This window comes from Eschrichtius robustus, chromosome 5, assembly GCF_028021215.1.
Source record: "Eschrichtius robustus isolate mEscRob2 chromosome 5, mEscRob2.pri, whole genome shotgun sequence".
Lineage (NCBI taxonomy): Eukaryota > Metazoa > Chordata > Mammalia > Artiodactyla > Eschrichtiidae > Eschrichtius > Eschrichtius robustus.
The window spans coordinates 81,215,626-81,229,987 of NC_090828.1; positions in this window are offsets into that span (position 1 = coordinate 81,215,626).

Sequence of the window (14,362 nt, forward strand, 5' to 3'; positions counted from 1 at the left end):
GCTTCAGTAGTAGGTCATTGTCAAACTCCATTGTTTCAAATTACAAACTGTTGCTAGGCATAATGAGAGAAACATGGGGGAGGGGACAGGAGGCACATTGTATTCTTATTCAAAGTAGACCTTCAGCATCTTTCTGTACTTCATCCATTCAATTATTCATTCATTCACAAATATGTACTGAATAACTATTTCATTCCAGGTACTATGCAAGCTGTTAGGGCTGAAATTGTGAACAAGTTAGACCAGACTCCTGTCTTCATGAAGAGGCAGAAGAGAGAGGACAGTTGTACTTTGGGCAACTATGAACCAAATTCCAGGGCCTACCCTCTGACATACTTGGTCGAGTCAGCCAAACTTTGCGCAAAGCAAGACTTCTCATCTTGACTCCGCCACTAACCTAATGTGTAATCTAAAACAAGTCATGAATACTTTCTGGCCTTCAATTTGCCATCTGTAAAATGCAAACAGTGGCACCTGTTTTAACACTTACTGTATACGGAGCTAAGACTTAAAGTTTTATAAAGCACTCCGTAAATAAAGCATTTAATTACAAATACTAGAAAACACTTGTAGCAAAAAATACTTAAGAGTTAGCACTCTACTTGTTAACCAAATTCAAGTCTAAGAAAAAATACCTGCTGTCAGAGATGAAAGCCAAAACAGAGAAGTGGTGATTGTAAAACATTTACACACTGCATCCTGAAGACCATATGACACTGAATTCTGCACAAGGTTACAAGCTAGAACATAATGCTTTGCACAGTTTTATTTGAATTAATCACAAACTATGTAAGAAAAAGAATATACATATTTTCCATCTAATATGTTTTGTAATTAAAGAAAAATAAGAGAAATAGGACAAACAGGATTTTTATAGATGAATATGGTTTTCTTTAATGAACAAATAAATTTATTTCAGTGACTCCAGGGAAAGAAGTTAGAGGGATAGCCCATGATGTTTGTTTTTGGTGTCTTTTTTTCCCTCTCTCCCCCACCTCTCCACCCAAGGAAAGGAGCCAAGAAGAATTGTGAGCAGGAGGTTTCTTTTGCATTCTCCCATAATTCAATTTTATTTTTTCCAACTGAAAAGGGGGCAGGTACATCTTCAGCTCTGATCCAGAATGATCACTTTCAGCTTCAGAGAGGATGATTAAAAGCAACTAAATATACAGTGGAAAAACAATGGTAGTCACACAGAGAAATTTGTTTCCACATCCAAAACATAAATGAGCCTGAATATTTGGAGTAGCTTTACCTCTAGGTAGAGAATATATATATATATATATATATACACACACACACACACACGTATATAAAAATCTACGTAGGTTTTTATTTATTTATTTATTTTTGGCTGTGTTGGGTCTTCGTTTCTGTGCGAGGGCTTTCTCTAGTTGCGGCAAGCGGGGGCCACTCTTCATCGCAGTGCGCAGGCCTCTCACTATCGTGGCCTCTCTTGTTGCGGAGCACAGGCTCCAGACGCGCAGGCTCAGTAGTTGTGGCTCACGGGCCCAGCTGCTCCACGGCATGTGGGATCTTCCCAGACCAGGGCTCGAACCCGTGTCCCCTGCATTAGCAGGCAAATTCTCAACCACTGCGCCACCAGGGAAGCCCGAAAATATATTTTTAATAGAGGGTATATGCAAAAAATAACTCACAGATGGGTCAGCTGGGTTCCTTATGGCAACAAGGGCCTAGAGATTCTTATTTTTAGACAATGAGGGCAGTGGGTTTAATTCATTGTCAAAGCAAACACACAAACGTGCCTCTGTAGGGGGAGTCAGCCAAAAAGACTGTCACTGGATGTTCAAGCACAAGAGGCATGGGGAGTGCACTGCAGCTCATCGAGGCCAGCTTCTGTCTCCAAGTGCTGGCACATATACATGGGAATGCCGCGACCCTTTTGCAAACAGACAACGTGACTCCCCACCTTTGATGTGGTGGGACCAACCTCATCGAAATGGCACACTTCCCATTGAGCAGAATATTAACTTGGCATGGGGGGATTTATCACCCAGTTACTGTAGGCATGGCAGTGTAGCTTCAATGAGTAAACATTTTAATGCACTCTCCTTCCAGGAAAGCATAGACAAGGTAGAGAGGGCAAGTCCATTATAAGCTTAAGTACTTAATAACTTAGTAGGGTAAAGATGTAATACCAGCTCCTTGCTGGCAGAAGTAAGAGAAGGGCAGAAAGAGCCCCTGAGAAGCAATGGGAAAACCACACACCAAAAAAAAAATCAGAATTTTGCCCATTATAGAATGCAATTCTACACATTGACAGAAAAGCTGCAGAGGAACAACTTTTCAGTAAAGACTGTTAAAAATCAACGGTATCACTATGAAGTTACCATAAAAACACAAGAAAGAGGAAGACACATGACATTTGGGGAATCACCAACTTATAGAAAATGTCTTACAGAAACATCAGCATAAAGAGAAAATATATCTTAACCAAAACCATCTGATGGCTGAACTCTAGATGCCTTGCAAACAGGATCTTTGCCTTTATTTTTCTCCCAGCAGCTGACTGCAATTTTGGTAATTTAAATGAAAGCTGGAATTTTTTTCTACAGATGAAACCTATATATTTGATGTTTGCATTTCTGAAATCTTTCTTTAGCCACATAAGGTTCTGGTAGATACAGATATAAATAATACTACACACACAAGCACACACACTAAACATTGATATATACTCCCCATATCCAGATCTTCGGAGCAGGAACATACTTTCTGATAATACAAAGTATAATCCTTCTTCAGGATAATTTTTTGGGGCGTTTATAAATATGGCAGAGTCTGGCCAAAATGTCTTATATTTTTCAGTTGGTATTTCAGCTAGACAACAAGGGAAGTTAAGCATGATTTACCTTCCCTAGATTTTAAATCTACTGAATTCACCAGTTTACTCTGAGCCCAGCAGAGTGTATGATACATAGTAGGCACTGGGTACATTTTCGTTAAATGAATAGTTACCAGCAAACCCATTATTTAATTGAAGTTTTACCTTAATCATTTATATAAACTAAAAGAATTCCTGTTGTAATATTGCTAGTTGTGAGCTAATAAAGAAAGAGCACTTAGGCTTCATAAGTGTAAGGATTTCAACACCCTTTTCTTCCCAGCAGCAGCCAAGCCTCAGTCAATAATTGCACAGTGATATTTCAAGTCCTCATGTCTTAAGCTAACAAATAAAACAAGCAGGATAAGAAGAAAATTTATTAAATATTATTTGAAGAATACTTAAAGGATTGCCTAAAAGTGTTTTTCCTTCACCATTTTACTATCAGTATGATCTAAAATTGCCACTATCAATCTACTTATTGGACTCAAAGCATTCAAAGGCTCTGGTAGAAGGCAAGCATGTTACAGACATAACCTGAATTTTTCTCACACCTTAACATGGCTTAAAAATGAAGTTCTATTTTTTAATAGAACCGCTTCGTTGCAGTGCGCGGGCTCCTCATTGTGTTGGCTTCTCTTGTTGCGGAGCACAGGCTCTAGGCACGCAGGCTTCAGTAGTTGTGGCTTGCGGGCTCTAGAGTGTAGGCTCAGCAGTTGTGGTGCACAGGCTTAGTTGCTCCGCAGCACGTGGGATCTAACCCGTGTCCCCTGCATTGGCAGGCGGATTCTTAACCACTGCGCCACCAGGGAAGTCCCATGAAGTTCTATTTAAAAGAATAATTTAAATGTTCCAGGCTTGTATATCCACTGTGACAGACAGGCCCTTAGGCCTTCAGCAACCCCATCCCCACTGCTCCAACCCACCACCTGAAAACTCCTTTCCAATGCTTCTGGTCTGCATAGGTCATCCCAGACCTGTTCTTTAAATAGTCCTATTGCCCCTGGCTCCTGCAGTGACCTTGGTTGGGTTCAGCCCCCATTCCTGCAAGTACCTCAATCCCTAGCAGAGCCGTCCAGAAACCAAATCTATGCCAGGAACTGTCACAGCAAAGAACAACTCACGTCCATTTTGATCCCAGGGGACTTAGATAATTTTTTTTCTCTCTCTTTCTCTCTGTCTCTCTGTTTCCTCCCTCTCTAACTTCCTGAAAGCCTTAGAGTCTCTGTGCTTTCCACAGGGCTCACATATGCTTCCAGCAGGCCTGGGGGACAGTTCTAGGTGACTAAACCCATAGTGCACGCTGACCAGCCCACCCCTGACAGCCAAGGCTCTTTACCAAGAGCCCATCCAGCCTGTCTCCTTCTTGTCCCAAGATATTCCTCAGTGTTCATGTAACGTGGTCCTGGCAAACACAAGATAAAACTTGCCAGATATGCCTGAATTTCAGTCTCACTTTAGACCACATCCACATATGGAAGAATGAAGTAATAAATATTAACACAATAACATCTACAAACATCTTCATGAAAAATTAGATTCCTTTTTTCCCAGCTTTACTGAGATGTAATTGACAAATAAAAATTGTATACATTTTAAGGTACACAATATGATGATTTGATACACATAAACATTATGAAATGATTACCACAATCAAGCTAATTAACACATCCACAACCTCACATACTTACTATTTGTGTGTGTGTGTGTGTGTGTGTGTGTGTGTGTAGTGAGAACACTTAAGACCTACTCTCAGCAAATTTCAATTATGCAATACAGTATCATTAACTATAGTCACCATGCTATACATTAGATCCCCAGAACTTAATCATCTTATAACAGAAAGTTTGTTATAAAATGTTCATCTGACCAACATCTTCCCATTTTCCCCACTCCCCAGCCTCTGTCAACCATCATTCTGTTCTCTGCTTCTATGAGTTGGATTTTTTTTTATTCCATATATAAGTGAGATTATACAGTATTTATCATTCTGTGTCTGGCTTATTTTCACTAAGCATAATGTCCTCCAGATTCTGAGACCAGCTGACACTTCAACAGAGAGCAGATCTCTGAAACACAGGACAAATGAGATTTGATCAGAAGGGTAAAAGGGGAGAGGGACAAAAAGGCTAAAAAATTTGAGAAGCTGGAGGTCCTGCCAAGAGAGATACATCCCAGAAGTGGGTGCCTTAGGGGTGAATGACCATGGGCAGCCTGAGGATATTGGGTACACAGTGGGAGACACCTGGGTGCAAGGAGCTAAAACGGAAATGGAGGGACACCAGAGATAAACAGTATCAGGTTTCAGTGTTTCTGAGAGTCAGTCTTAGAAACAAATAATTATCTTTTCCAATGAAATTCCACACAAACATTTATTTGTTATCACTTTTCCCTGTAACTTGGCTCTGTTCCACCTCTGTATCCAGTCATAACATCAGTCTACATGACACCAACATCCAGCCAATTCAGCCATAATCAAAACTCCAGTTAACCAGCCAGCTGCTTTCTGTACCTGACGCCAAGCAATCAACTGGACTAACTTCTTGCCTGGAATGATGGACAAGACCAGATGTTTTGGCATCACGTAAATGTTAAGTGCCCATTGAGAACAGTAGTGTTAGCTGTCACTTTACATACAATCTTAAAATGATCCACCTTGCACTGTTCTCATGACTGGGACACAAACCTAACAAAGATATAAGATACTCATACACAAACACATGTACACACACAGGCTGAAAATGCTAGATACTGAGCGTGTGTGTTACAGAACATGTCAGAGGGATGGAGAGAATAAATTATTTCACACAACCTCAATTTTCAAAACCTTATTATTATATGTGCCCATTTCCTCCCAGTTTGTGCTCTTCCCTGCCCTGCCCTGCCCTGCCCTGCTCTCAATCTCAGGGAACCACTCTTCCAGCGATGGTTATTGTTCTGTTTTGTTTTGTTTTGTTTTTGCTATTGAGTTGTAGGAGTTCCTTACATATTTTGGAAATTAACCCCCTACCTGATATATGGTCTGCAAATACTTTCTCCCATCCCATAGATTGCCTATTCACTCTATTGATTGTATCCTTTGCCGTGCAAAAACTTTTTAGATTTTTGTAGTTCCACTTGTCTATTTTTGCTTTTGTTGTCTGTGTTTTTGGTGTCATGTACAAAAAAATCATTGCCAAAGCCAATGTCATGAAGCTTTTCCCTTATATTTTCTTCTAGCTTTACAGTTTCAGGTCTTACTTTTAAGTCTTTAATCCATTTTGAGTTTATTTTTATGTACGGTGTAAGACAAGGGTCCAATTTCATTCTTTTGCATATGAATATCCAGCTTTGCCAGTATCAGTTGTTGAAGAGACTGTCCTTTCCTCAGTGTGTATACTTGGTACCGTCGTCGAAAATTAGTTGAACATATATGCATGGATTAATTCCTGGGCTCTCTACTCTGTTCCACTGATCTTTATGGGAGTACCATACTATTTTTAATTACTGGAACTTCATATTATATTTTGAAATCAGGAAGTGTGATGTGATGCCTCCAGCTTTGTTCTTCTTCCTCAAGACTGATTTGGCTATTCAGGGTTCTAAGTGATTCCATATGGATTTTAAAATTGTTTTTTATATATATGCAAAAATGCCATTAGGATCCTGATAAGGATCACATTAAATCTGTAGATTGCTTTGAGTAGCATGAAATTTTAGCAATACTAAGTCCTCCAAATCATAATCATGAGCTTTCCATTTGTTTGTGTCCTTTTAAATTTCTTTCATCAATGTTTTATAGCAGTCAGTGTACAAGTCTTTCACCTCCCTAGTTAGGTTTATCCCTAAGTATTTTATTCTTTTTTGTTGCTATTGCAAAGGGATTGTTTTCCTAATTTCCTTTTCAGATAGTTTGTTAGTGTATAGAAATGCAACTATCTTTATATGTTGATTTTGTTTCCTGACTCTTTACTGAATGTGTTTATCAGTTCTAACAGTTTTTCTAATGGAGTCTTCAGAGTTTTCTATATATGTAAGATCATGTCACTTGCAAACAGGGACAATTTAACTTGTTCCTTTCTAATTTAGATGCCGTTTATTTTTCTTACCTGATTGCTCTTGCTATGACTTCCATACTTTGTTGAATAGAAGTGGTGAGAGTGGGCACCCTTGCTTTGTTCCTAGTCTTAGAGGAAAAACTTTCAGCTTTTCGCTATTGAATATGATGTTAGCTGTGGGCTTTTCATATATGGCCTCTATTATGTTGAGTTAATTTCCTTCTATTCCTTGTTCATTGAGAGTTTTTATCATGAAGAGGTGTTGAACTTGGTCAAACACATTTTCTGCATCTACTGAGATGATCATGTGACTTTTACCCTTTATTCTGTTACCACAGTGTATCACAGTAATTGATTTTAGTACGTTGAAATATCCTTCCATCCCAGGGATAAATTCCACTTGATCATGAGGTTCAAACTTTTAATTTGCTTGAATTCTTTTTGATAGTATTTTGTTGAGGATTTTTACATCTATTGAATATATTCATTAGGAGTATAGGTCTCTAGTTTTCTAATGACGTCTTTATCAGACTTTGGTAGCAGAGTAATGCTGGTCTCATAAAATAAGTTTGGAGTGTTCCCTTCTCTTCAATTTCTGAAACAGTTTGAGAAGGACTGGCATAAATTCTTCTTTAAATGTTTGGTAGAATTCACCAGTGAAGCCACCAGGTCCTAAGCTTTTCTCTGTTGGGAGGTTTTTGACTATTGTTTCAGTCTCCATACTCGTTATTGATCTGTTCAGACTTTCTATTTCTTCATGATTCAGTCTTGGTAAGATGTATGTTTCCAGGAATTTATCCATTTCTTCTAGCTTGTCCAATTTTTTGGTGTTCACAATAGTCTCCTTAAGATTTTTTTTATTTCTGTGGCATCAGTTGTAATGTCTGCTCTTTCATTTCTGATTTTACTTGAGTCTTCTCTCTTTTTTTCTTAGTCTAAACTTTGTCAATTTTCTCTTTTAAAAAAACTCTTATTTTCATTAATTTTTCTATCGTTTTTCTATTCTCTCTTCTATTTATTTCTGCTTGAATCTTTATTATTTCCTTCTTTCTGCTAACTTTGGGATTAGTTTGTTCTTTTTTTTCTAGTTCCTTGAGATGTAAAGTTAAGTTGTTTATTTGAGATCTTTCTTTCTTTAATGTAGGCATTCATTGCTAATAATTTCCCTTAGTATTGATTTTGCTGCATCCCATAGGCTTTGGTGTGCTGTATTTTCATTTGTCTCAAGATATTTTCTAATTTCCCTTTTAATTTTTTTTTCTTTGACCCTTTGGCGGTGGTTCAGGAGTATGTTGTTTAATTTCCATGTATTTGTGAATTTTCCAGTTTTCTATCTGCTGTTGATTTCTAGTTTTATTCCACTGTGGTCAGAAAAGTACTTATTATGATTTTAACCTTATTAAATTTGTTAAGACTTGTTTTGTAAGCTAACATGAAATATCCTGGAGAATGTTCCATGTACGCTTAAGGAGAATGTATATTCTGCTGCTGTTGGATGAAATGTTCTACAAATGTCTGTTAGCTCCATTTGGTCTATAATGTTGTTCAAATCTGCTGTTTCATTGTTTTCCTGATTTTATTTGTCTATCTGTGTTCTCTTACATATCATTAAGCTTCTTTAAGATGATTATTTTTAATTCTTTGTCAGACAATTTATAGATTTCCATTTCTTTGGGATTGGTTACTGGAGTTTTATTAGTTTCCTTTGGTGGTATCATGTTTGCCTGATTCTTCATGATCCATGTAGCCTAGTGTTAGTGTCTATGCATTGGAAGGTGCAAACCCTCTTCCAGTCTTTACAAACTTGTTTTAGCAAGTAAAGACCTTCTTCTGTTGGGTCTCTGGGCTGATGGCATTGCCTCTAGAATTGCAGTTCAGTGGGGTTCGAGCCAGATCACATTACTGCTGTTAGGTCCACAGTGGGGTCCATGGTTGTCAGACCTGTTACCAGGGACACAGGTGGACACAGGTCCTGTTTGGTCCCTGAGTGGACAAGACTGTTTACAGGACCATGGTCATTAGAGCTAGTACCAGGACAAGGGTCCACTTCAGGGTCTGCAGCTGGATCCACAGATGGCAGGCTTCTTACCAGGTGCACAGACAGGTGTGGCTCCCATCGAGTCCCTGAAAGGACTCCCAGAATTGGCCCTGGACTACAGCTAAGAGAGGCTAAAATCAAGATGCAGGACTGCTTCAGGATCCAGAGCTGGAACTCAGGACTGCAGGCTTACCTCCAGGGGCATCAATGAGCATGCTTGCTGCTGGGTTCCTGTGTGGGCAAGACTATCCAGGACCATAGGAGAGCAGGGCTGGAGCAAGGCTGCTTCAATATCTGCAGTCTGACAGAGGTCAATGGGCCTGCCCTCAGGGACGTGAGGAGTGTGTCTTTCACCTAGTCCCTGGTGGACAGGACTGTTCCTGGATTGCTGCTGAGAGGGGACTGAGCTGAGTCACAGGACCACTTCAGGCTCCACAGTGGCCAAGGTCAGTGGATCTGACAGGCATGTCTCCTGCCAGGTCTCTGGGTGGGAAGAACTCCCTGAACATAGTTGGGTGGGGATAGAGCTGAGTCACAGGGTCACTCAGGATTCACAGACCAATGTCAGCAGGTCTCCTTACAGGGGCATGGATGGGCAAGTCTCCTTCTGTGTCCCTGAGAGGGAGGACCACTCCCAGATCATAGCTTGTAGTGGCTGAAGCCAGGCAAAAGGGCTCCTCCAAGATCTGTAGTCTGAGTAAAGTTGGTGGGCCTGTCCTGGGGGAATTGACAAGCATGTCTTCAGATGGGTACTTGGACGCATAGGACAGCTCCCGGACAGCTCCCGGCCTACAGCTGAGTGGGGCTGGAGCCAAGTTACAGGGCTGTTTCAGGATCTGCAGTCAGACCGAGGTGGACGGTCCAGCCTTGGGTTATGGAAAGGCATGTATTCCACCTGGTCTGTGGATAGGCAGAACTGCTCCTAGTCTGAGGCTGACAGGGCCTAAAGCCAAGTTACAGAGCTGTCTTAGGATCTGCTAACAGACTGAGATTGGTGGGCCTGCCTCCAGGGCTCCAACGGGTATGACTAGTGAGTCTCTGGGAGGGCAGGACTGCTCCTGGCCTGTGCATGGATCCCAAAGTTCCCACAAAGGTACTTTTGTCTATGGATGGCTGTCAAATTATTGTTGCTGAGGGGGGATACAGTGGGGTTCTCTTCCACTATCTTGCTGATGTCACGCTGAGAGAGTCTACAATGAGGATAAAGTCTCTGCAGAGAGAGACTTAAAAAACAAAACAAAACAAAACTAACACTGATATCCTAAGAAAAATCAGAGAAAAACAAGAACAGGATATTACTATATAGGAACATTCAGAAACTAAAACAAAGCTCTTGGAAATTAAAAGTGATAGCATAATTAAAACTTCATAGATCAAGACAATTCAATGAAGAAAGGAGTAGCCTTTTCAACAAATAGTGCTGGAACAACTGTATATCCTGATGCACAAGAATGAACCCTATACACACCATATACAAAAATTAACTCAAAATGGATCAGGAACCTAAATGTAAGAGCTACAACTAAACAACTCTTAGAAGAGAACGTAACAGGTAATCTTCATGACCTTGGATCAGAAAATGGTTTCTCAGATTTGACATCAAAAGCACAAGTGACAAAAATAAATAAATAAATAAAAAACTGCAGATCATCAGAATTAAAACTTTTGTATATACATACAAAATAAACAACAAGGACCTATACTATATAACACAGGGAACTATATTCAATATCTTGTAATAACTTATAATGGAAAAGAACCTGAAAAAGAATATATAAATATATATATGCATGTACAACTGAATCACTTTGCTGTACACCCAAAACACTGTAAATCAACTATACTTCAATTTTAAAAAAACTTTTATACATCAAAGGACACCATCAAGAAAGTGAAAAGACAATTCCAGAAGTGCAAAAAAAATTGCACATCATACATCTCTTAAGAGATTTATATCCAGAACACATGAAGAACTCTTACAACTCAACAATAAAAAGACAAATAAAGCAATGGGCAAAGGATTTGAATAAACATTTTTCCAAAGAAGATATGCAAATGGCCAATAAGTACATAAAAAGATGCTTGATATGATTATTCATTAGGGAAATGTATATCAAAGCCACAATAAGATACCTCTTCACAGTTAGTAGGATGGCTATAACAAAAAAGACAGATAATAACAAGTATTGGTAAAGATATGGATAAATTTGAACCCTCACACATTGCTGATGGGCACATAAAATGGTGCAGCTACTTTAGAAAATAGTTTGGCAGTTCCTCAAAAAGTTAAACATAGAGTAACCACATGACCCAGCAATTCCACTGATAGGTATACACCCAATAGAAACAAAAATATACAAAAACTTTCACATAAATACTTACAGCAGCACTATTCATAATAGCTAAAATGTGCAAACAACACAAATGTCTATCAACTGATGAATGGATACACAAAATGTATATCCATAAAATGGAATATTATTTGACTATAAAAAGAAACAAATACTAATACACGCTACAACACGAATGAACCCTGAAAATATTAAGCTAAGTGAAAGAAAGCAGACACAAAGAGACTATATTATGTGATTAATTTACTTGAAGTGTCCAGAATAGGCAAACTAATAGAGAGAAAAAGTACATTAGTAGCTTCCAGGGGTTGCAGTAGAAGGAATAATGGGGAGTGACGGCTAATGGTAGGTGGTTTGTTTTGGGGGTGATGAAAATGTTCTAAAATTAGATAGTGATGGTTGCACAACTTTGCGTACACACAATAAACACTGAATTTTACAGTTTAGGAGGGTGAACTTCATGGTATGTGGATTATAGCTCAATAAAGCAGCTATTAAATTTAAAAATCCCCCAAGGAGTTAGTAAGAAAAGAGAAGGAGGTCCAGGATTAAATTGCTGGGGCACTGTATTTCTAGAAACTTAATAGAGAAGGAAAAGACAGCAAAAGATACTGAGCAGGATCGACCAGTGAAGTAAAAGAAAGAACAACATGAGGTCATTGAGGTTGAGAGAAGAAAGTGTTTCAAGAATTAGGGAATGGTCAATCATGTCAAATGCTGCTGGGCAATGGAGTAAGAAGAAAATAAAGTGACCACTGGATTTCACAAGCAATGTCAATAAAACAATATACTTGACTTATCTTTATGATCTTCATTAATTTAGTCTATTATTTCAAACTACCAACATACATTATTGGAAAATGGCAAAAAAATTGCATTTATAGAATTTGGCAGCTTTTTAAAATTTGCAATTTTCTTAACTTATATAAATATTCATTCATAATGAAACTTAATAAAGGGTTGGAAGAAAGATTGAGGATATATTCCAAAACTCAGACAAAAAGAAAAATACAGAAAATAGGAAAGAAAAATAATAAAATTAGAAGAACAATACAAGGGGTCAAACATTTGATTAATAGGCACTCATAAAAAGATAGAAAAGAAAAATGGAGAGGAGAAAATCGTCATATAAAAAGTGAAGAAAATTTTCCAGAGTTGAAGGGCATGAGTTTCCAGATTAAAAGGGCCCAGTGAGTGCTAACCATAATGAATGAAATCAGGTCACGCACCAAACACCATCACTGTGAAATTTCAGAACATGGGAGGAAAAAAACAGACAATCAAATACGGGACCAAAAAGGGAGGAGAAAGGAATTTCATACAAAGTTTCAAGAATCACAATTAAAGAGATATTTTCAATTTCCAACACTGAAATCACAGGATGGTGGAAATTTCTCTTCAAAATTTTGAGGGGAAATTATTTGCAACCTAGAATTCTATATGTAGTAAAAAACTAACAATCATATGTGAAGTAGAATAAGGGCATTTTTAGAGGTACAAAAATATCTTCGTTTTCAGATTCTTTTCCATTATAGGTTATTACAAGATATTGAATATAGTTCTCTGTGCTATACAGTAGGTCCTTGTTGTTTATCTATTTCATATATAGTAGTCTATAAATTTTAATCCCAAACTCCCAATTTATCCCTCCCCGTCTTTCCCCTTTGGTAACCATAAGTTTGTTTTCTATGTCTGTGAGTCTATTTATGTTTGGTAAATAAGTTCATTTGTATCATTTTTTAGATTCTACATATAAGTGATAGCATATGATATTTGTCTTTGTCTGGCTTATTTCACTTAGTATGATAATCTCTAATTCCATCCATGTTGCTGCAAATGGCATTATTTCATTCTTGTTTATGACTAATATTCCATTGTGTATATATATGCCATATCTTCTTTATCCATTCATCTGTCAATGGACATTTAGTTTGCTTCCATGTCCTGGCTATTGTAAATAATGCTGCTATGAACACTGGGGTGCATGTATCTTTTTGAATTAGAGTTTTCTCTGGATATATGCCCAAGAGTGGGATTGCTGAATCATATGGTAGTTCTTTTCTTAGTTTTTTAAGGAACCTCCATACTGTTTTCCACAGAGGCTGCACCAATTTACATTCCCACCAACAGTGTAAGAGAGTTCCTTTTTCCTCTCCAGCATTTATTATTTGTAGACTTTTTTTTTTTCCCCCTTCCCTCGGTCTCCAGCCTCCTGGCCTATCCTGCAGATTTTGGACTTGCCAGCCCCTACAATTGCATGAGCCAATTCCTTAAAATAAATCTCTCTGTTTTTCTCTTCCTCTTTGTCTCTATACACACATCCTATTGGTTTTGTTTCTCTGGAGAACCCTGAGTAATACATTGAGGGAGGATAGACATTAGTATATGTTTGTGTGTATGTGTGTGATGGAGGGGGGTGATAATAGGACCTGGGGTTTTATTCTTGTCTCTGGATAGTCTGGGTATACCAATTTTCAGACTATACTGATCATCCCAACATGAAAATAGGGTAAAACGTGATTTTCTGAGCCTCACGACCAAAGATTCTGCTTTAATAGGTATGAGGTGGGGCCTCAGGAAACCTGCCTTTTCTACCAAACACCCTGAGATTGTTCCAGTACACAGTGTTCACACAATTTAGTTAGAAACAATGGCCATGGGAATGTCACTTCTCAAGACAGGTGTTATGGTTTGAATGTTTGTGTCCCCTCAAAATTCATATGTTGGAATCCTAATCCCCAGTGTGATGTATTAGGAGGTGGGGCTTTGGGGAGGTGATTAGGTTATGAGTATGGACCCTCATGAATGGGGTTAGTTGCAGACTTTTTAATGATGGCCATTCTGACCAGTGTGAGGTGATACCTCATTGTAGTTTTTTTTTTTTTTAATATTTACCTATTTAATTTATTTATTTGGCTGCACTGGGTCTTAGTTGCAGAACAAGGGATCTTTGTTGCTGTGTGGGGATCTTCATTGCAGCATGTGGGATCTTTTAGTTGCAGCATGCAGGATCTTTAGTTGCAGCATGTGGGATCTTTTAGTTGTGGCATGCGGAACCTTTAGTTGCGGCATGCAGAATCTTCAGTTGCAG